The following is a 23,438-nucleotide window of genomic DNA, read 5'->3' as shown; positions in this document are numbered from 1 at the left end:
TCCAATTATTTTTATTTCAGCCTCTGAATGGATTCTCGATCTAGGCAGCCATTGTTCATGCTCATCCTTCTCACTTGTGTTACTAAATGAAAAAGCAGGACTCCACAATCGTGGAGTGGATGCTTTGGATGATTGGATGATTGTAACGTACTTGGATGATTGTAACGCTGGGGCACCAAAGTTAAGACACTAGAAATAAAGGGATAAACTCCTCCTGATGACATGGACCTGTGAACTGGTGCATCTTACAATCTTCAGAGACTCAGGGACAGATTAGCAGTCTCAATTTTGAATACCTCAACTATCTGGTGGAAGGAGATCTTCAGTTATATCCATTCACTCATTCAAGCAGTTATAGAGCACTGACAGTGTGTCAGACATTGTGTCAGTTTCAAGATGGCTGAGAGTTTGTTCCCATCAGTCTGAGAGGGGAGACCTGCAACAAATAATTGCTGCTCAATGTGGCACGTGCTGTGGGGGAAGGAAGCTGAAGGAACTCTGGAAGCTCAGGAGTGTGGGGAGTGACGAGGGAACGAGGGCCACCAGATGTTTTGGTGAGGGGTCCTGAGGACAGTCCCCTAAGAGCTTAGGACTTCCAAAGCAAATACTGCTTTAAATAACACTTTGTGGGAAGTTCAGTCATGTCTAATGAGAATAGAGGAGACAAGGGGATGAGATAGAAAGTGGGAAAATCAGTTAGGAAGCAGTTACTGTAGTCCAGGCAAGGAGATACAGTTTCCCTTCTCCTCTTTTATTTTATTGTAAGAGGAAATCACAGTCTGTAGAAAAAAATGTATAGAACTGGTTTGTAGTTAAAGAAATCCTAGCTCTACCATTTATTGACCATGTAATCCTGAGTAAGTCAGTGGAGTTCTCCAAGTCTCCATTTTTCTCTTGCACAGAGTGAAATAAAACGTGAAGAGTAACTGCCTGGTTGCTCTCAGACTAATTCTCTGCCTTCCTTTGCTCTCTTCTGTAATGCAGAAAGCCACATTTCTTTCCCAGACTTTCCAGCTCTTTGGCTTCCAGATGGATTTGACCCAAGAGAGGCAGTGGCAAGATTGCAGAGTAGCAGTGGAGAGTAGCCAGGGCATTTCTCTTCCTCTTTTGGCTTCCTGTGGCATCCTTGACAGCAACTCAGTTTCCTTCATGGCTCCAGCTGCCGCTGTGGGGCCCCAGCTTCTGGACTGTGTTACACCAATGCCTTCTACTGTCCCTCCAGACCTAGGGCTGATAATGGCTTCCTACTGTTGATAATGCCAGGGTTCACCCTCAATAACCCTGACTGTATTTCTAACTTTTCCCTCACTGATGTAACTGATTTTTCTGTATTAACTTTCCTCTGTAGAATGAATAATGGTTTCTATTTTCCTGACTAGATCCTGGCTAACATGTGAAATAGAGGTACTCTTTAAACTGCAATATAAGTATAGATATGTGAGGTTTTGCTATTACTCTTTAGGACTGTTATATCTGAAGAAAATCCTGGAATGCAAAATTCCATGATAGGTGAAGCTTGGTGTAGCTTGTGCTGGTCAGTGGGCCTACCTATAGGCTTGGTAGACAATTTCTTCACTTTTGGGCTCTGTGCCTGTATATCTAGTTCAGAAGCCAACAATTGGTTCTGTGTCAGTGGCTCCTCTGGGTTCATGCTCTATGCTGAGCAGAGACACAGATACATGAAACATATCCTTGTCCTTGGGGAGCTTATGTCTGTAGAAATTTAGCAAAAAATACGTAATATAGTACTAACATGATTTGAGATTTGTACCTAAAAACAAAGTACAAATCAAGCCAACTATGTTAAAAAGTTTCTTTGATGAGTTGACCAACTATGAAGAAATGAAATAATTGAGTATGCACTATAGAAGGCATCGTTCTAGACAATGCAGGACATACAAAGGAGGACTATGACATGGTTTTCCTCTCATGAAGAGGTTTACAATGTCCTGAAGGAGACAAAATAAAATTACATGAAACTAATGATCAAAGGAAGTGTATTACAATTGTTTAAGCATTGCAGAAACAGTAAGTTTTAAGAACTTTAATATTTTTGACCAGTAAGTAAGTGTGAAGTTATCCTATTCCCAACAATGTAACAACATTTTTAAATTTCTTTTTTTTTTCTCTTTTTTTCGAGATGATGTCTTGCCCTGTCACCCAGGCTGGAGTGCAGTGGCACGATCTTTGCTTACTGCAACCTCTGCCTCCCAGGTTCAAGCGATTCTCCTGCCTCAGCCTCTGAGTACCTGGGATAACAGGGGCCTGCCACTATGACCGGCTAATTTGGTATTTTCCGCAGAGACAGAGTTTCATCATGTTGGCCATGCTGGTCTCTAGCTCCTGGCCTCAAGTGAGCTGCCCGCCTCAGCCTCCCAAAGTGCTGGGATTATAGGTGTGAACCACCATGCTGAGCCTAAATTTCTAAGAAAAAAGAGAGCAAACCTGTTAACCTAGGATTCTGTGCATGGCAAAAAAAATCTTTCAAAACTGGAGTCAAAAATAAGGTTTTTTTTTTTTTTCTTTTCCAGAATAGCAAAAAGTGAGGAAATATGTTGTCAGCAGACTTTCACTATAGGACATTAAGAGAAATTCCTTTAAGTGGAAGAAAAATGATGCCAGATGAGACTTATATCTGCATAAAGGAGTGAAGAACACCTGAAATGGGAAATATGTTTGGAATATAAAGCACATTTTTCTCATATTTAAATGTCTTCAAAACGTTTGACTTTTTAAGGCAAAGATAACAATATTGAATTGAGAAGCTTGTAAAGTAGGCAGAAGTAAAATGTATGACAAAATAGTACAAATAATGCGAGAGAGGAAATAAAAGTATTCATCATAAAGTTCTTACATTATACATAAAATGGTACAATACTATTTGAAGGTAGAGCATCTAACTTCTAGATGCCCACTGAAAACCCTAGAGAAACTATTGAAAAACAAAACAAAACCCATGAACCAAAAACAAAGTGTTTTAGCTAATAAAACAGTAGCAAAGATAAAATGAAATAAGAACTGCCCAGCCTAAAAGGATACAGGAAGAGGGAAAAGGCAACACAAAACAGATGTAAGAAATAGAAGGGAAATAACAAGATGGTAGATTGAAAGTCAACTGTACTGGGTAAATGAAAGTGATGTAAATGCCTCAATTAGCATGCAGAGATTTTATGATTGGATAGACTACTAAGACCCAATTATATGTTGTCGAGAAGAAACACACTCCAAATATAAAAACAGAGAAATGTCACAAATAAAAAGATAATAAAGAGCCAGACACAGTATCTCACACCTGTGATCTCAGTACTCTGGGAAGCTGAGTGGGGAGGATTGCTTGAGCTGAGGAGTTCGAGACCAGCCTGGACAAGATGACAAGACCTTATCTCTACCAAAAAAAAAAATGCTGGTTGTGATAGCACATTCCTGTAGTCCCAGCTACTCAGGAGGCTGAGGCAGGAGGATTGCTTGAGCCTAGGTGTTTGAGGCTGCAGTGAGGTAGGATTGCACCACTGCCCTCCAGCCTAAGCAACAGAGCAAGACCCTGTGTCAAAAAAAAAAAAAAAGAAAGATAGAAAATATATACTATGCAAACTCTAATCATCAGAAAGTTGAGTTGTTAATACCAAAGTAGACATCAGAAAATAAATATTGCCAGAGATAATGGGACATTTCATAATGAAAAACGGATCAACACATTAAGAACACATAACAATCATAAAATGAATGCACTCAATAACAAAGCTTCAAAATATGTGAAGCAAAACCTGACAAAACTACAAGGAGAAATAGTTACTTCTTCATCATAGTTGAATATTTTACTCGCAGTAGTTAATAGAACAAGTAGGCAGAAAAATCAGTAAAGTCAGTAAATATATGGAAGACTTGAATGACACCATCAAGCAAATCCACATAATAATGGAATACACATTCTTTTCAAGTGTGTATGAGCACTAACCAACATATGCTAGGCTAAAACAAATCTCAGTAAATACAAAAGAATTGAAATGACATAAAATTTAATCTCTGACAACAACATAATTAAACCAGAAATCATTAACAGAAAAATATCTGAAATATTCACAAATGTTTGGAAATTAAATAAAACACTTCCCAAAATCAAAGAAAAAAAACACAAGAAAAATTAGAAAATATTTGGAATTAAGTGACAATGAAAAGAGAACATATCACTGTTTACAAGGTAGAGCTAAAGCAGTATTTAGAGGAAAATGTATACCATTAAATATTTATGTTGGAAAAGAAGGTTCAAAATAAATGGCTTAAGTTTTTACCTTAGGAAGTAAAAAAAGAGCAAATTAAATCTCAAATAAGTAGAAATTAGGAAATAATAAGAGTAAGAACATAAATAAAAAACAAAAAAGCAATAGAAAATATCAATTAAGCAAAAAAACTGGTTCTATAAAAAGATCAATAAAATGGATAAACTTATAACTAGACTGATCAGGAAAAAGAGGAAATACAAATCGCTAATATGAAGAATGAAAGAAGACATATCATTATAAATTTTGATACATTAAGGATAATAAGGAAAAATACAAATAAATAGATGTCAATAAATTTGACAACTTAGATGAGATGGACAAAGTCCTTGAAAAACACAATTGACCAAAACTGATTCAGGATGAAGTAGATTATCTGAATAGCTTTATATCTACTAGTTAAATTGAAATTCTAATAAAAAACCTTGTAAAGAAAATCCCAGTCCTAGATAGTTTCACTAAAGAATTCATCAAACATTTTAGAAAGAAATGACATTATTCCAATACAAAGTCTTTTACAAAATAGAAGATATGGGAACACTTTCCAACTTATTTTATGTGGCCAGTATTACCTTAATACTAAAATCAGAAAAATTCATTATGAGACAAGGAAACTATAGACCAATAATAACCTTTATGAACATACACACAAATATTCCTTAACAAAATCTTAGTAAATTGAATTGAGAGTATATAACTGATTGATTTAGTATATAACTCATGACTGTGTAGGATTTATCCTAAGTAATGCACAAAAGGTTTAACATTTGAAAATCAGATTCCTAAACCTGACAATGAACACGTGTGAAAAACTTCCAAGTGGCATTATATTTAATAGTAAGAGATTGAGGACTTTGTCCCTAAGACCAGGAACAAGCAAGAATGTCTGTATCCCTTATTTCTGTTTATTGTTGTACTGGAGGTCCTGGTCAGTGCAATAAGGAAAGAAGAAAAATGAAAACACATACAGATTGGAAAGGAAGAAATAAAGCTCTCTTTATTTACAGAGGACATGGTCATATCTACAGCAGATCCTTAGGAATTTACAAGAAAGATTCTAGAACTGAAAGTGAGTTTAGCAAAGTTGCATAATACAAAGTCACAGTACAAAAGTCAATTTTATTTATCTATAGTAGTAACAAACAGAGATTAAAAATTTGAAAATATCATTTGGAATGGCATCAAAAAACATGAAATACCTATTAATCAGTTAAGAAAATATGTGTTAAGACCTATATGCTAAAAAACTATAAAATATTGATGAAAGAAATTAAAGGAGTCCTGAAGAAATGGGCACATCCATCTTGTTCAGTATCAGAAGGCTTAATATTGTTAAGATTGTCAATTTTTCCTACATTAAACTACATATTCAATTCAATCGCAATCAAAATCCCAACTGCCTGATTTCAAGACTGACCATAAAGATATATTAATCACGATGGTGTAGTATTGGCATAAGGACAGACGTGGACATTTTCAGAACCTAGAACAAAATAGAGATTCTAAAAATAGATCACCACATATGTGGTCAATTGTTTTTTTTTTTTATAGAGATGTCAAGAAACTTTAACTGAAGAAAGGGAATATTTTTTAAAAATTATGATGAAGTAATTGTAGTTTATCTGGAAAAATGAATATTGACCATTGCCTCACATCACACATAAAAAGTAATTCTTTATGGACTATAGAAGCTAAAAAATGCTAAATCATAAAACTTGTAAAAGAAAACAGAAGAAAATCTTTTTGACTTTTAATTAAGCAGAGATTTCTTATATGAGGAGAAAAAAGTGTAAATAATTAAAAAATGATACATTTGGATCTCATAAAAATTAAAACTTCCGTTTTTTTACTAATACCATTAAATAAATAAAAAGATAAATGAGATATGGCAGAAAACAGTCAAAATACTATGATAAAGTATTTATATATAGAATATATGAAAACTCTTACAATTCAATAGTAAGAGCATGAAAGGTAAAGAAAAATTAGCAAAACATTTGAACAGACACTTACCAGAGAAGATATATGAATAACTAATAAGAATATGAAAAGATACTCAATATCATTAGTCATCAGGGAAATACAAACCCACAATAGGATACCAGCACAAGTCCATAAAAGTGAATAAAATTAAAAAGACTGACAATACCAAGTCCTGGTGAGGGCATAGAGCAAGTAGTGTAAGCATTTTTGAAAAAAAGATGGTGGTTTCTTATAAAAATTCTGTGTGGGTATTTGTGGTGGGAAGGGGATAAGTGACAACGCGTAGGGAGATTTCTTCCCATCTCTCTGCTGCTCAAGAAATGTTGGAACAATTTGGTCATTGTGGAGGTTCACCACTTTGGATTTGCTTGACATTTCTGTCCAGTTTCTAAACAACACATTTTAAAATATAAGTGAACAAGTTCTTGTCACCCTGAAGAGGAAGGTGCATTGTTGTCTATGATGAAGGGCTTTCCTTTGCTGTAAAAGACAGTATTTGTTTCCTTCCTTTTAATCAAGATTTATTTGAATGGTCGGTAGAGAAGATTCTTAACAAAGAACTTTGGTAATCAGTTGATTCTATTTGAATCAAGAGATCAATTTTTTTTTTTTTTTTGGTCTGAAAATGCTGGCTAAGAGGATTACACCTTACAAGTAGGAACCAGTGGTTCTTCTGGTTAAAAAAAAATTATTTAAAATGTGGGCCAAGATAAAAAGGCTGCTATATAAAAGCATACCTATCTTTTTAATTCAGTGATTGTTGCCTGCTTAATTTCTTTTTCCCTTTCAAAATCGTCACAGGTATCAGACAGTATTTTGAGCTAATGGCCTGGAAAAATTCATTATAAAATCATTTTGAATTAGTCAGGGAAAACGCAGAGCCTGACAACTATTGCCTTCTGAATTCCTACAGTTTTGTCCACTGTGGACATTTCTAAAATTTGGAATATAAATGAAAAGGCTTTGAACTTGCTTCTGCTTGCCACAGTGGAGATCTGAGCAATTGATTTTGGATCAGTTGGCTTCTCATCTCCGAGGAAGGGAAAAGCAATAATAATTGAACACATTTCTTTTCAATAGTAGTAGTTTGGCTATAAGGATATTTGAGGTGGTAGTTTAAAAATTTTTAATGGTAACATGGGTGCACTAAAGTATCATAGTGGGAATGCGGGCAGGCACAGAATTTAGTTCTTAGAAGAATGTATTTTTTGGCTCTCATTCTGTATCAGGAAATGACTACAGTATATTGCTCTGCAGGTCTTATACATTTCAGAAGAGTGGTGCCATATTTAGCTTAAAACATTAGCTTTCTTTAGAGTGAATGTATATACGTGTGTGTGTACCTGTGAGCAGACAGTAATGTTAAAAGTAATCCCTGATCTGAGTGGATGTTGGCCATTCAATTTCTGAGCATTGGGCAGACTTTACAAATAATGTTGGGGAGCATTCTGATCTGTTTTACCAAATGAGGAGGAAGTAGCTTACGAATGGCCACCTACAGGTCACCAGCTTATCTATGACATTGGGTTGGGCCTGGCAAGAACTAACAAAGGGAAGCCCAGCTATTTCATCAGCTGTATAAGAATGTGGGCACTTTTTATTCCAGGCTCCTCACAACAAAGATCTGTAGTTGACAGTACAAGATTGGTGCACATGGACTAACATGTTGGGGAGGTTAAGAAAACGGTGTTCATAGACAACCTACCTGGATTAGGTATTAGGCACTTATTCTTAGATATATAAATAAATGCAGCTGGACTATGTTTATGAAAACATGTGCCTATTCAGAAGCACCTCGCTCTAAGTGTCACTCTATTGATATATGCACTTGCTGAAAGGTTCATGTTTGCATTCATGGAGAATCATGTGGAGTAAATGATGTGCTAGAGCTGGCCCCTTTTGGCTCATGGGAGCCCATTGTTAGATTTTGAGAAATTTTACAAGGTGGTTGTTAAACACAGGCATTATCAAAAATTAAATTATATAAACTTATAATTAAATTATATTAAAAACAAAGGTAATGAATACCTCAAGTTCATTGCTTCCTAATTAACTTACCACATTTTACTACAAGATGCTTTTGAGTTTAACTGCAATGACTGTGTTTCTATGGTGAAGGCACTATATCATATTGTCTATTGCACATCTCTTCCCAACTCTATGTTCGGTGACATCTACTTGGTAACTTGAAATCAGGTAGATAGAGACTCAAGATACTTCCTTTTTTTGTTTTTGAGGCTTTTGATATATTAAAAAAAATCTCAAGAATGCCAAAATAGGTGAAAAATTATGGTATATGTAAAATATACATGGTACAATGTATTGTGATTCTGCTATTCACAAGATAATTTTAAATTTTAGAAAAAAATGTTAATTCATAGTATATGAAAAGATGTGTCCTAGACTTTAACCAGAGACAAGGGTTAAGCTGTTTACTTTTAATGGTCTTGGTTTCTGTCTGTGAGGTATCATCTCATTTAGAGATGAAAACAAAAGTCTAAAATGGAGGCCCTTTGTTAATTCAAGCCTGGGGCCCTTGGTATTTCCAGGCACTGCTGTAAGTGGCCTTGCCTCATAATATCTGATTTTTCATCTGTAAAGTGACTATAATGATAATAATATTCACTGTATAGTTGCAATGAGTACTCAGGAAGATCACATATGGATCTTATGACAGGTCAGGTCATTTATAAATGGCAGCTATTTGAAATTATCATCATCATCATCATTGCTTTATTGAGTACTTATTGTGTGTTGAGCCCTGTTCTAAGAACTTTACAAACATTAGCTCATTTAAACAGCTCCCTAAGCTAGGAAGAGTATTAGCTCCATTTACAGATGAGGACACACAAGTAGCAGTTCAGTCACTTGCCCAAAGTCATACAGCTAGCATGTGGTGAGTTGAAATTGGAACCCAGGTCTGACTCTGCAGTCCATGCTCTATATGTCAATACTTTCTACTTACTGTTTTAGTACCCCTTGCAGGGCATAAAGTAGATGTTTAATAAAAACCTTTTTGGTAACACTGTTTATGGTGCTTTTTTCTAAGATGTTCAGCCTCACTTCTTAGCTCCAGGTCACCAGAAAATTCCATTTCTGTTGTGAGAGGGTTCAAAGAGAATAACTACTTACGCAGATGTAAAGCCAGCACTTGATAGGAGAATCTTGAGTATTTTGCAATATGTTTACTAAATGAAATGTAAGATAATTAACATACACATATATGATTTTCTTTCTGAGGACACTTTATTTTCTGGTCTTCATTTGCTATGCTATTAAAAGAAGTTTTGTTTCAGTGGTTTGTTATCTGCATTTATGAACTTCTCCCAACGAGGCTCTGTAATCCAGCACATGGACACTGTTTCCCCTAATAGGATTTACCTTTATGAATATCTGAAAATCCTTCCAGAAGATTAAATTGTTTAGCTCAATATTTAATCTGTTACTTCCTTTCTAAAGACACCCCATGGACGTTGCCATGCATTTGGCTGATATGAGAGGTATTGATCAGTCATAAACAAACACAAAAAAATTGAGAATGACCAGTGCAACTTCTCCTAGCTCCACCTTGTAATTCAATTTTGATTTGAGCTGCTTTTGATTAATCTTCTTATTTGTGAGTGTGTGAATTCAAGAGGCTTGCTAAGTTTCTAAAGTTGCTGGGCATTGGTCTCTGGCGGATGGCTCAGCTAAAGAACAGTATGATTGCGTTTTTATGGTTTTCAGATATTTAATAGCTTCTTCCTGTCATTTTCTGAATGACTGAATACGGTTCAGCCCTCTGGGAGCAGTGCAGCATCCGAGAGCGGGAAGATGACTGAGGTCTGTGTACTTGACTGATTGTCTTAGTCTTAATTGTTCTCTTAATTAGCTGCAGTAGCAACGGCATCTGGGGAGAGATCACGGTATCGGTAAACAGCTCCACCTTGGAGCTCAGGGTAATGCCTTTTGGAATCCTGACAGTGAGCAGCTCATGCTCCTCAGAGACAGGGACCTGCCAAATTGCCAGCCCCCGAGGCCGATGAGCCCCCTCTTGCGATCTGTCACTCTGGCCCCTGAGAAGCAGGTCTCCAACTGTTTGTCCTTAAACAAATGACGTTTTAAATGCAAAAAGTAGGCTTTATTGGGCTGGATGGATGAACATAAAACAAAAGGAAGGGGATAGGATGCACCGAGCAGGGCGTCCAGCTAGAAGGCAGGCTTGGCAGGAGGAGGCCCAGGAGCAGGGCTGCAGCCTGGGAGGGGTGGCTCCTCCCAAGCCATTCTCGTGTTTCCCATGAAGACATCACGAATGGGCTCAGTTTAGCTTATCTCTGAGGTGTGGCTTGGCCTCTGAAACCTGGCTTGCCTATTCTTACTACCTATTTGGGATTTCTCCTCCTTTGTATTTCTCCACTGAGGTGTGGCACGGTGACATGAAACTTCATCCCTAACTGCCAGAAAAGGAAAAAGGAGAAAGTTCACCTAGTCTGGGGGATTTGGAACCTAAAGAGTGGAAAAGCTCAACTTTTTTTTGTGTGTGTGTAAGTGACAGTGCGTTATTGTCATGCTGACCCAACCAGCATATTTTAGAGCTTGTAGAACCAGTTCAGGCTCACATTCATGTACAGAATGGAAAGGAAAACAGGTGCTTAGGTGGCAAATTACAAGGTCAGTACTTAATAAATATTTCAAAAAGCTATGCAAAGCAGTAACAAATTGGCATGGAGAAGCAAAATGATCTCAAAAATGACATGAATCAGTTGTCAATATTTGCAAGAAAATAAGGAGATCTATTGGAGTAGGACTCAAGGACATGGGAGGAACCCATGAGGTCTCAGGCAAATCATTTACCTTTTCTATGTAGAATTCCCTTTTGATATAAACAGGTAGGCCCTACGTGCTCCACACACTTACCACACAGATCAAATATGATCAGAATGAGCTTGCTTTGAAAGGAAAAGGCATTATTGAAAACAGGCTTTAGGTAATAGTGGTTATAGTTTATAGTGGTTATATTTATATGTGGTTATAATTGTAACACTTTCATGATCATAGCTGTATTTTCATTGCCTTGAAAATAAAGATGCACCTCAGACATGGTGGCATTTCACATACATGTGTACATAGTTGTATGGTTGGCCATCTCCTTTTCCATCTCTCGTCCAGGAAATAACCTTCTTCCTAATTTAACCAGCCTGTTTTTCCCTACAGGGCAAAATCTAAGAAAAGAACAACTCCAGTGTTCTGAGAGTTGCCTCTGAACCTAAGATAGTAGAATGTTCACAGAAAAGCAATGCCTGGGAATTTGAATGAGTTAAACTATGAGATGATGGTTTGAAGGCATGTGTCATACTATTTTCAGGACAATACTGAAAACCAAAGTGCCAGCTACTTGTGGCTATTAAAATGGCAAGGCTGCCTCTTGTCAAAAATGTGTTCAGTAACTTAACCCTGATACTATGCTAATATTGGAACAACTGCATTCTAGTCATCAAAAATACTCCCTCCCCAGAATCTCGGCTATATAATATGTTTTACCTTTGCCTTGCTATGGTGAGCTGCATTTCATGACAGCAGAGTGCTAATTATGTTAGCTATCTTTTATACATATATATGATATCTATATTATATATCATATATTTATACATAAGATATCGTATATGTATGCATATATAATATATAACACATTATATATTATATAACACATATATTATATAACACATTATATAATATATAATGTGTGTGTGTGTGTGTGTGTGTATGTGTGTCACAGACAGCAAACTCTTTTGCCGGGCGCGGTGGCTCATGCCTGTAATCCCAGCACTTTGGGAGGCTGAGGCAGGTGGATCACCTGAGGTCAGGAGTTCGAGACCAGCCTGACCAACATGGAGAAACCCCGTCTCTATGAAAAATACAAAATTAGCCGGGCGTGGTGACACATGCCTGTAATCCCAGCTACTTGGGAGGCTGAGGCAGGAGAATTGCTTAAACCTGGGAGGCGGAGGTTGCGGTGAGCCAAGATCAAGCCATTGCACTCCAGCCTGGGCAACAACAGCAAAACTCCATCTCAAAAAAAAAAAAAAAAAAATCTTTCTTTTATGCTTTCCTTGGACCAAGGGGAAAGTCACATATTTTGGCAATAGGAACATTTGATTAATAGGCACTTGATCATTATTGATATGAATAAAACACCAATACTAATGAAGTCCATAAGAACCACCTGTACAATTGTCATTAGGTTTTTCCTAACAGAGGCATTGTGCAATACCTTCTCATCAAAAATTGCTATTATAGCTCTGTGTTTAGCATGTGCCTGAATATCAGTCCTAGGGTGCATTTATTTCCTACCATCAACACAGTGTCCTGTCTCCAATGTGCTACAGAGGGGCGTAGTTTGGCTGTCTTGGTTTCCATTCCCAATACTTCTTCCCATTGTTCTTCTCTACTCTAGAGGCTACAGAAGTAAATTTTCATCTTTGTTTTGCCAATAATGAATGGCCATCCATTTGCCACAGTTCTAGCAGGGGAAGGAAAGAATCCCGGGCCCAAGAAAGCAGCAAGGGAGGGCAAACAAAACAGTAGCAGGAACCACCTAAGTGCGCTCCTTGTTATATGAAATAATAAATTGATATTTGTGGAAGTCAGCTTAGTTGGTTTTTTGTTATCTATGGCTGCAGCATTTCTAATGGAGGAAAGAGGCTCTATGAATCTGAAGAATCTATGAAGCACTAAATGTTAAATAAGTGGCCTCAATAGAAACCCCTGCTTTAATACAAACTCCTTTCTCATCTAGAGAAGGCTTGTTATTGATGATGAAGGGCTTGGCAAAGTGTGGCCCCTAGGCCAATCCAGCCTTCTGCCTGTTTTTGTAAAGAAAGTTTTATTGGCACACAGCCATGCTCATTTGTTTACATATAGCTACTTTTGCCCTACAATAGCAGAGTTGAGTAGTTGGGACAGAAGTTGAGAGATACCCTATGACCTATCTAAATGACCTGTCCAAAGACATTTGAACTTTGTGCTTAGCGCGAGCAGTTCCTTCTTGCCTTTAATAAATAGCAAAGCTCTTCAGTAAAACCTTTTAAGGCGTACCTTTGTTGCAGCGAGGAAGCTCTGGCAGGGTGTACATAAAAATTAGACTTTTGGTTTTCGCCAGAGACAAGGATGCAACCTGTCTGGAGGGCTTGTGGGTGTGGGTGTGGGAATGTACAGCGTCAGAGCCAGGAGCTGGCAGGCCTGTCCTCAGCCAGCCTTCTCTCCAATATCAGATTCCTACAAAGTGGATTCTAATCGGATGCTTGTGTCTCATTCTCCTTTAAGCAGATACCAGGAAAAATATATCCCAGTGCTAGAAAAATCTGTTCCAAAAATGTCCGGTCTTTCACAGCCCTACAGGGCTGCTTCTGTTTGTGTGTTATCAGAATACTTGGTTGCCTACCCTTGAGGGCATTTTTTTTTTTTTTTGGCATTTAATGAAGAAAGGGAGAATATCTCTCAAAACAACTGACAACTCCAAAAATTACGTATTCATGAAAACTGATGACAATAAAGTCAGCATAGTTCTTACCAATCTTCCCATTCTATCACCTTTCTCCACTTCAGGCCTTAGATCATCATCTATCATTAGTGAAATACTCATTCTCATTTTAGTTTTATTTCAGTGCAGGCAGTAACCAATGCGTTACTCTGTCTCCACTTCCCCAAATATGCATTTATGTTTTTGTTTTGGTAAGAGAAACAAAAAGGGCCAAAGTTGTCATAGGTTTTGATATAAGTCTACACCTTATTTTGCTTTTTTCTATCTCTTATCTTATAGACGGGGAGGTAGAAATCCAGTAAAAGTAAAAGAGCAGACTAGGAGAAAAGACAGCAATAGCAATACAAAGATGAATTTGATCCAGGTAGTGTTGGGAGTTAATAAATTTAGAGTTTCAGTCTATTCATGGTTTTGGTTTTTGCTTTAGAGGAGAAAAATAAAAATCCTAAGCTCCCACAGAACATCTGGAAAATGAAACTTCTGCCTGTCATAATAAAACTAGCTGGAGAAGTAAGCAAGCCTCCACACTCTGGAAAATACTTAGCCAAGTGAGACTTTTAGTCATTCCTGGCCTCTGAAATGAAAAGGATCAGATCATGTGAATGTTACCCTGAAGCTTGGAATATAAGGTTGGTCTCCTAAATTCAGGAATCTGGATTCAAGTTCCATGTGCGATTCTATGACATCCATTGACATGTTAATATACTGATCCTGAAAACTGATGCCCTGGGAGATGAACTAGATACTGAATTTGCAACATGCCTCCTATAGAGGAAGAGATTATTTTTATGATGTGCCTAAGACATTACCAGAAACTCAAGTCTGTGATGGAGGCAGTGAGATTGGAGGGCCCTGTGAAAGGACACAAAGAGAAGGAGCTATGGAATCTACTGGGCAGGTATAGACATTGCAAGTGAGCTGAGTTCTCTGCCTGAAAAGAGGTGCTTTTCCAGTCAGAAGTGGAGATATTCTGTCTTGGTGGAGCATTTATACTGCATCATACCCCTGACCCCAACACATGCCTGCCTCTCCATGGGCTGGAGGCAGCGGCCCAAGCAATCATCATTTACAAATGAGAAAAGAGAGACTCAGAGAGGGCAAGAGAACAGTTTGGGAGACCAGAACCAGGACTTGAACCTTAGTCTTCTGAGGCCAATCCTTCGTCTCTTTCTGCTATGTAAACTGCCTCTGATGAGGGAGAAATGAACCACTGGTGTAACCTCCCGGACCTTAACTTACAAAGAAACCAGATAGGCTCACAGGCAAACACCAGTTGAAGTTCACAAATAGTTTATTAGGTTAACCTTGACCCTCCAGTTTACAAGTTTATGAAGCTTGGAACAGGAAGGGTAGGTGAGAGCTCAGGACGTTTAGATCAAAGCATTGCAATTCCTTGGCTCTGCCACAGAATGTCACCTTTACATCATGTACTTCTCAGCATGTCAGCATTTCCTGGGAGCAGAAAAAGAAGAGTTTTCTTAAAGGAGCTAGTTTCAAAATAGAATTATCTCAACTGGTGCTTGAATAAAGCACTTCTCAAGTATAGAAATCGCTGGCATTGAAAAAATCCCCTTTCTTCTCTTCTGCCATTTTCCCCCTGGTTTATTATTTGCAGTGTTTAAAGGATTTGTATGCCAACTTTTCTCTATTCCTTCTTTAGTACAAGGTTTTATAAATTACACCTTTCTCCTTTAAAAAGATCTGAACCTTTGTATTTAAATTGTATTTAACCTACAGCCTAAACGATTCAAGTTTAGAAACTCTTAAGTACTTAATTCTAAGGATCCTATTTCATAGAAGGCTCTTTCAGAAAAGAAAGTATAAACATCAGCTATGTGAAGGGTTTAGGTGAGATGAATTTCCACAGACTGAAAATGGAAGACTTACATTGTGGGGAAGAGATGGTTTGTGAGGAGAAGCCAGCTGGAACTGGAGAATAAGAGAGCATGAAAAGGACAGGACAGGAGGGCCCCTGATGGGAAGGATAGGGCAAATATACCAGTTCACCGCAGGGACAGAGGGAACCGTCAATCACCCAGCCATTCAAACCCCAAGGGTTTTTGAGGTTTGACATAAACACTCCTGTAGTCACCATCTTTCTGGCAATGTGATTGTGCTGCCTTTTGAAGGAGGACTCAAAGAGTCATCAAGTCATGAGGTTTTATTGACCTCAGAGGCACTGGGAGGGGCTGCTGGAGGCATCTTGGGCCTTTGGCTGCCTGGATAAGGTGGCCTAGTCTTTGCTCCTTTTCTTCTATTTTTATTTCACTCTGTGGTGTTCGTTGGGAGGATACAGAACTCAGAGGCAATGTCTGGAAGTGCAGAGTATGGTGCAGGAGTCATTTCCTGACAAACACTCAAGTTTGTCATTTCTCCATTCTTCCTATTTGAAGCACACCTTACCCAACTGCTGCTCAGATTAAGAAGATCCCGCAGCATGCCTGGTATCCATGGCCTTTCATTGCTCCTGGAATTCTTGCTCCTTTTTGGGTGTGCTTTGTTCGTTTCATAATTGGACTCTTAATTCAACAATAGCTCTGGCCAATAGCTATTAATTATCACTTTGCTCTTGTCTTCCCATGGCAATTATTAATTAAACTTCCCAGAGAGTCATAATGAGAAATTAAAGACTGTAATAATATTTTAGGAAGCAGTGTCCCATGATGTTGGAGGTCTACATTCTGTTCCAAAGGCAGAGCGGAGTTTGTTTGTTTAATTCGCAAACATTTACTGAGTCCCCTCTAGGTAGAAGGCCCCATTCCAGGTTCCGGGCATACACCACAGACGGCTCCTACTCTAGGGAGGAACTGAAGGTCATGGTGTGGAGTGTTTTTTGATCCAACTCTTACTTCCTATTGATTCTCCCTTCTCAACTTATGCCATTCCATTGAGTATCAGGTCCAACTTTCCCTTCTACTTTCATTACCCACTGTTCCCTCCCACAACCTTAAGGAGCACTCAGGTTAATTGCTCCTTTTCTGAGTTCCTATGGTAACTTTGTATAAACCTCTATTATAGAACTAATATTTTTATCATCATTAAAAAAACCTCAGTTGCTTCTCCCACTCTCAGTAAATTTTGCCAGGGTGAAAATTGCATCCTCTTCACCTGTGTACTGGATATCACCTAGCCTAGGGCTTAGCTGTTGGTGTTTAGTAAATATTGAAGTTTTGCAATTTCAACTTAAGATCAGCCTCAGAGTGCGGGCTCAGTTCTAAGAAAAACTTTAGAGTGGGAGCGGGGAGAACAAAGAGCAAGGTGGGCAAGGCCACGGAGCTGGCCTTCCATGGAGGTCAAGGTTCTGCTCAATCCAGCCCCTTAAGTAGCGCTGGCCCACCCCACTGCACACTACAAGGAGCACAACCATTTCTGCTCAATCCACATGGTGTTTCCAGCTTCACCTTAGACTCTGCCCCTTTCTGGGCTCCTTGATCTCATCTTCTCTAGATACTTCTAATCCCTTACCTTCAAGCTCCAGCTTCAAGGCTTTCTTTCTCTCTAAATTGCTTGGGCATGATTTTCTGGCTCTGACCCATAGCACTCCCCCTTGGACCTGATGTGGCACTTTACCCTCTGCTCTGGCATCTCAGAGCCAAGGTCTTGCCTGTCACAAAGCCCCTACTGACTCATACCCCAGAGTGGCTGGCTGACCCCGTGATAGGATTTTAGGGAAAAGCCACAATGAGCCAATCATTACTCCATCTCCAAATTTCCTCCCTTAACATATAGCTTTCACAATAGCTCCCAGAAATATTTTCTGCTTTTATTTAAAATGCAAAGGCCCGTGGATAGAGTCATTTAAGTTTCTAGCATGTATAGTATGTGCAAAAGAATTGGAAAGAAATTTTTTTGGGAGGAAGAAGATAGATCTTGTGGCTGGTGGGATTCAGTTTTGGAGAAAGGCTCTACTGCAGTGCAGATAAAAGCTGGAAAGATGAGTGCCACCCGTACTGTAGAAGGGGTAGACTCTGGGGGGTATCTGTTGTTTTTGCCACCCAATATCCATTCACCTTTCTTCTGGTAAAGGTAATCTGATTCTTCTCTTTGGAACCACTGTTCCAACAACTTCAGCCTATAAAGTTTGAGTGGTGTTGAGTCAACCACTGACTTTAGGAGGGCACATATGAGTCAGGTTGGCCAGTAATACATCCTATCCCTGGCCACTGAGATGGTTCAGGGAGCGTCAAGCCCAAGACTTTCATTCAAACTTACAAGGAAAATAACTGTCCCTTTTCTCCTGTGCTTGTGGTTGTGAGAGTTTCAGCCTGGAGAGGACCACCCTGCTGGAAGGGGGTCCTGGGAATGAAGTCCACGTAGGTGAGAACACACACCAGGGATATGTAGCTGGATGGACTTAGCAGCCCTTGGGGAATAAAGCCAGGTGTGCTTTCTATATTTCTACTAAGATCATTTTTTGTATTTTTTTTCCTACTCCAGTTTCAGTTGCTATTTTTTCTGTCACTTTGCAATCAAAGCTGCCCTGACTAACATAGCTCTAGGGGAAGCATCTCTGGGTTTGATCGAGGTCAGAAGGTGTGAGCTTAAACCCCACCTGTGTCACTCATCAGCTGTGTACTTAGCTTCCCAGAGTCTTGGTTTCCTTATCTGTAGAACTCAGTGAATAGTGTCTATACTGCAGTGTTTTAGTCAACATTCTTGGTAGTAAGCAGCTGAAGTGACTCTGGTTAACTTAAGCAGAAAAGTGCTTCATTGGAGGGATATCAGGTAATTCACAGAACCGAGGAGAAGGCTGGAACCAGGCTTGCAAAATGGGCAGAGACCAAGGGGAGCTGAGCCGTCAGAACCTCAGCTAAAATGCAGCTAGTACCTGCATTTTACCTCTCCATGCACCCCCGGAAGATACACATGGCTCATAGGTCATTCCTCTTGGTGTTACTTGCTCCATATTCAAAGCTTTCCTGGGGCTGCGTATCCTGTTGGGCAGAAGGTAGAGAGTTCCTTTTTTTGTTGTTGTTGGAGCAGAGTCTCACGCTATTGCCCAGGTTAGGGTACAGTGGTGCAATCATGGCTCACTGTAGCCTGTGCTTCCTGGGCATAAGCAATCCTCCCACCTCAGCCTCCTAAGTAGCTGTAACTAGAGGTGCATACCACCATGCCCGGATAATTTTTGTAGAGATGAGGTTTCACTATGTTGCCCAGGCTGGTCTTGAACCCCTGGACTCAAGTGACCTGCCAGCCTTGGCCTCCTAAAGTGTTGGGATTATAGGACAGGAGAGAGCCACTGTGCCCAGCCAAGTTTCTTTACAAGGCTTGGGTATTGAACAACCTGGCATAATGACAAAAGTTCACGACAAAAGAGCTGCTACGAGAATTATATGAAGTCACGGCTGTAAAAGCCTGCCGTAGTGTTCTATCAAGGCTAGTTCCTCTTTCCCTTCCTCACGTTTTTGATCAGGGCTGACCCTACTGATCTTTGTCTTCAGAGAACCAACTCTGCCAAAGCCCCAGATCTAACAGGCCACATGAGGCTGGACAGAATTTTTCCTCCTCTGTACACCAAGACATTTAATGACTTCTTCTTGCTGGATATTTCTTCATTCTGTCAAGTTTTCCCAACTTTCCTTTGCTGTTTGTAGTGACAACTACTCCTTTAGACTGTTAGATTCTTGAGGGCATAGTTAGCTTCTATTGCATCAATTTCCTAAAAGTGCTTAGGTTATATTCTAACACATGCTAGCTACTTTTTGGATCAATGTTTATTTACTGATTGGTCCAAAATTAGGACTGGCTGTTTGACCATTTCAGGAAGACCGTGGATGGGTTGTATTTCTTATGCCAATACCTGTGCCTGGCATATATAAGTATCCAATACATATTTGTTGAATGAATGGGTGGATGGTATATAGTAGGTGGCCTCTAGTACCATGCTACAAAAATATTGAATATAGCTGCAGCAACATTGCTCTAAGACTGCTGCTCATTCTTGCAGGTGCTTCCTTGTGCTATGACACTTGATAACTCTCTCACTCATTGCCACCAGATCAATGTAAATGATATTAGTGATGGCCTACTGAGCACTGCCTAATCTCATGTAAAAGGCAGAGGTGTGCACTGGGGAATTGAATGCCTCATTATATGGTGGACAGGTGGGCTGGGCAGCCATTCCAACAATAGGCATCTAGGAAGACCTATTATGTACTGGTTGCTGATATACAAAGTTGACAGAAATGTAGCCTGTGCCTTTGAGGAACTCGGAGGCTAGTGGGCTCACAAAGTCTGGCTTCTTAGATGCTCAGAAATGAGTCCTTAGCAAAGATTGTATCCTTGGGAAGCACAAATAAAAGGTGGAAACATTGCCGTATGTTGGTGTAGGTTTTAAGTTCCAGGGAATTCTCTTGGAGAAAAGATTTCTAAACATTTCTTTTCTATAATTCAGGCTTACTCAATATAGTCTTCCTTGTTTCCTGACATCTCCGATATCTCTCAAGATAGCTTATTATCAAAGTTCCAGGACTTAATCTTGCCCAAGTCTTTTTGCTACCACAAAATGATAATTCTGTGTATGCATATGTGTGTATCTGTATATGTGTGTGTGCATGCACGTGCATGCATGCATGCGTTTATGTGTTCATACATACATGTATGTGAACATACACGTGCATGCATGTGTATATGCATGTGTGTGTGTGCTTGCCCATGTTCATGTGTGGAAATGATGAGTACAATGACAGAAGGGTGGAAACCAGAGCTAGATGAAAGACAGAGTAGGAATGATGTGTAACTTAGCTTTTTCTTTCTTTACTCATCATCAGTGACCCTGTTAATGTTTTGTCTGTTTAATGAATTGGTATTAATTAATTATTAGGACCATTAAAAGTTCAAGAACCTCCAGTTCTCTTTATTCCCTGAGTTCCTAGAGCCTGGAGGTGGCACAGCCAGGCAGACAGGGGTGAAAGGAGATTTGTTCCCAACTGGCTTCTCCTCTGCAGTCTCTGGCCTGCCTTTAATGATGAACATTTAGAGCCTCCTTTGAGGGCTGCCCATTCATTAAAGGAGTTAATGCAGTTTCCTTTATGGTGACTTTGGGAGGAAATTAATTCTCCCACAGTGCCTAGTTCAGTGCCCCAGGCTTAGAAGATGCTCAATAACACATTGCTCATCACTGCTGCTCATCTGCCCTGTGCAAGAACTTTGGAACTTGGCCTTCTGCTCGGTGAATTTTCCATTCTCAGTGTTTCTCCCAAATGCACTCAATTGTTCCACAATCCCACAAAGGTCATATGGTCCATGCACCAGGCATGTAATTTGCTGATCTCATGATTAGACATGCACACAAACCTCAGTGCTATTCTAATGAACTCTGCAGTTGGCCTTTGAATTGTTTCTCCCTAAGCAAATCTCCTAGGCACATGTGAATGGAATTAGTTTTCTGATCACTCTGACCTGCTGCACACTGCTGTTGAATACTTTTAGTCTGTAGTACTTCCTGGGTTGTGGGCAGCCCAGGTTTCTGTGATCAGAGGCACATACCTTGGTTCTGGGTGCCTTCTTTGGGTCGACAATCCCCAGGCGAGAGGGGCCTCACACTTAGTCTCGATGTGCTTTGGATGTAGAAGTTTTGGGACATTTCTGGGTTATTTCTTTCTCTGATTTTATTCTTTTGTTGTCTTGGCAACTAGAATAATAGTCAAGTGTCTGTGTTTGTATATTCTTTGGAGAATATTTTATCACAAGTCTTTTCCAAGAATGCCTATCTCATGATGCATTGATTATTCCTCAGTGTCTTCCCTTTTTTTTTCTGTATATGCTTGTTTTCCACAGTTGGGAGAAAGAAATGTTTGTACGATGTAAACAGCCTCTAGGTTGAGGATTAGGAGTGCTCAGTTAGTACTTTACCTCTCTGGCCTTCAGTTTTCCAGATTAAATGGACCAGATGATTTCTTTAAGCCCTGAACTGCCACGACCCTAAGCCAGAATTAGGTAAGAATGTGCCATTACTTGCTGAGATCCTTGCAAGAATCTTCTGCATTATGCATGGGAATTTTCTGATTCTTCGCTCTTCATTGACTAGAATTTTTTTTTTTTTTTCTGAAATATGTTACTTCATTTACCTCAGTCCTCGGTATTTTGCAGAAGGGGTAAATGCTGACATGTAAACACATGATACTGGCAGAAGGCTGGTGCTGCTTCAAGCCAGTATTTTACTGTGGTTGGAGTAAATGTCATGGAGGTTTCTTCCTCTTTTCTTTAACAGATCTCTTATGCTTTTCCCCTTCCTTCTACAGTTGGTACCCCTTATCCCCTCTTTGTCATTTATCAACTTGAGGGCTTCAGGGAAAAACTTCAGACATCCACGAGGAAGTGAATCCTCATAGAGGAATGCCCTGGAGGCTCTTGGGAGGGTGGAGCGTCCAAATGAATTGGCTTGGAATCCCTGACACCCAACTACAGATGCTTCCTTCAATGTTGACTTTGGAGCCAATTGAGTCTGCTTGTGTGTGACAGTTGGGGAGTGATCTTTGGTGCCTGTGGCAGGAGGGCTTCTCCTTGGCCATACCAGGTACACATTTCAAAGCCAGAACTGGAAATATCAGCTTCACTCAGGTAAATTTTCCTTACATCTTTGATCAGTAAAAGCAATATACATTGCAATAAAGGAAGGCAGCGTTTTTCCTTTATTGTAGCATTTAGGTAGAAAAGAGAAATATGAAATGATAATAGTGCATGATATGACTTTAAATGATAAATGCATGTTTATCATTTAAAATGTAATAATATCACTGGTAATGACATACCACTTGTTAAAATGTGGAAACACTTCTCTACTGGGTGGTAAAGAGCTGCTGCCTCACATTTCCCGTGTGGTCATGCTACCGCAGCCTCTCTGGTCATTACCTCTGGGCCCCCAGGATGTCCTGATCATCCTGGCATAACAGGTGGCCTCCTGCAAGGCTGCTACAGCTCCAAGACTGCTGTTTGTTCCTGTAGATGGGTGCTCTGACTGTGCCACTTGTTAACTACAGTGCACCTTACCACTAGATCAATGCAAACGAAAATAATAGTGATGGGCTCCCGCTCTGTGTCTAGGACCATTTTGTAAACTCTGGAGGGAAGTGGCCCTGTTTCCATTCTTAGGGCCAGACACACATGAGCACTTGATAAACATTTTCTCAGCGGTCAATGATCTCATGCGATTCCATCAGTGATGTTATAAGGCAGGTGTTTTAAATCCAGTTTTGTAATTGCTAAGAAGATGTCCTAAAGAATTCAAATAACATGCCCTGAGTCCAGCTGAGAGGTGAAGGAGTGGATAGTTCAACCCAGGAGTGTCATGGCAGGTTAAAAGACTTCACTCTTCTAGGGTGCTTGAGATGTTCTGAAACCTCACAGGTACCTGCTAACTTGAATGGTCTGTGATTCCCGATTTTGAAGGTAACTTGGTTTTAGTTTCCCTGAGAAAGATGGGTGGGAGGAAGGGTACTGTGTATGTGAAATGGAGCAGGAGGGATGGGCTGTGGATCCAGGAAAAGGGGCTCTAAGATCATCCTGAGAGATTAAAACACACCTGCCCCCCACTACCGGACCCTATAAACCAAAAAGTCCTTCCCTATAGGAAGAGGAGAAAAAAAAGACAAAATTATATAAGAGGAAACTATACATCAACCATTACCACCATACCTGCTCCCCCATTAGCCCTC

Source organism: Pongo pygmaeus, chromosome 12 (assembly GCF_028885625.2).
Source record: "Pongo pygmaeus isolate AG05252 chromosome 12, NHGRI_mPonPyg2-v2.0_pri, whole genome shotgun sequence".
NCBI classification, from domain to species: Eukaryota; Metazoa; Chordata; class Mammalia; order Primates; family Hominidae; genus Pongo; species Pongo pygmaeus.
This window is presented reverse-complemented; position numbering follows the sequence as displayed.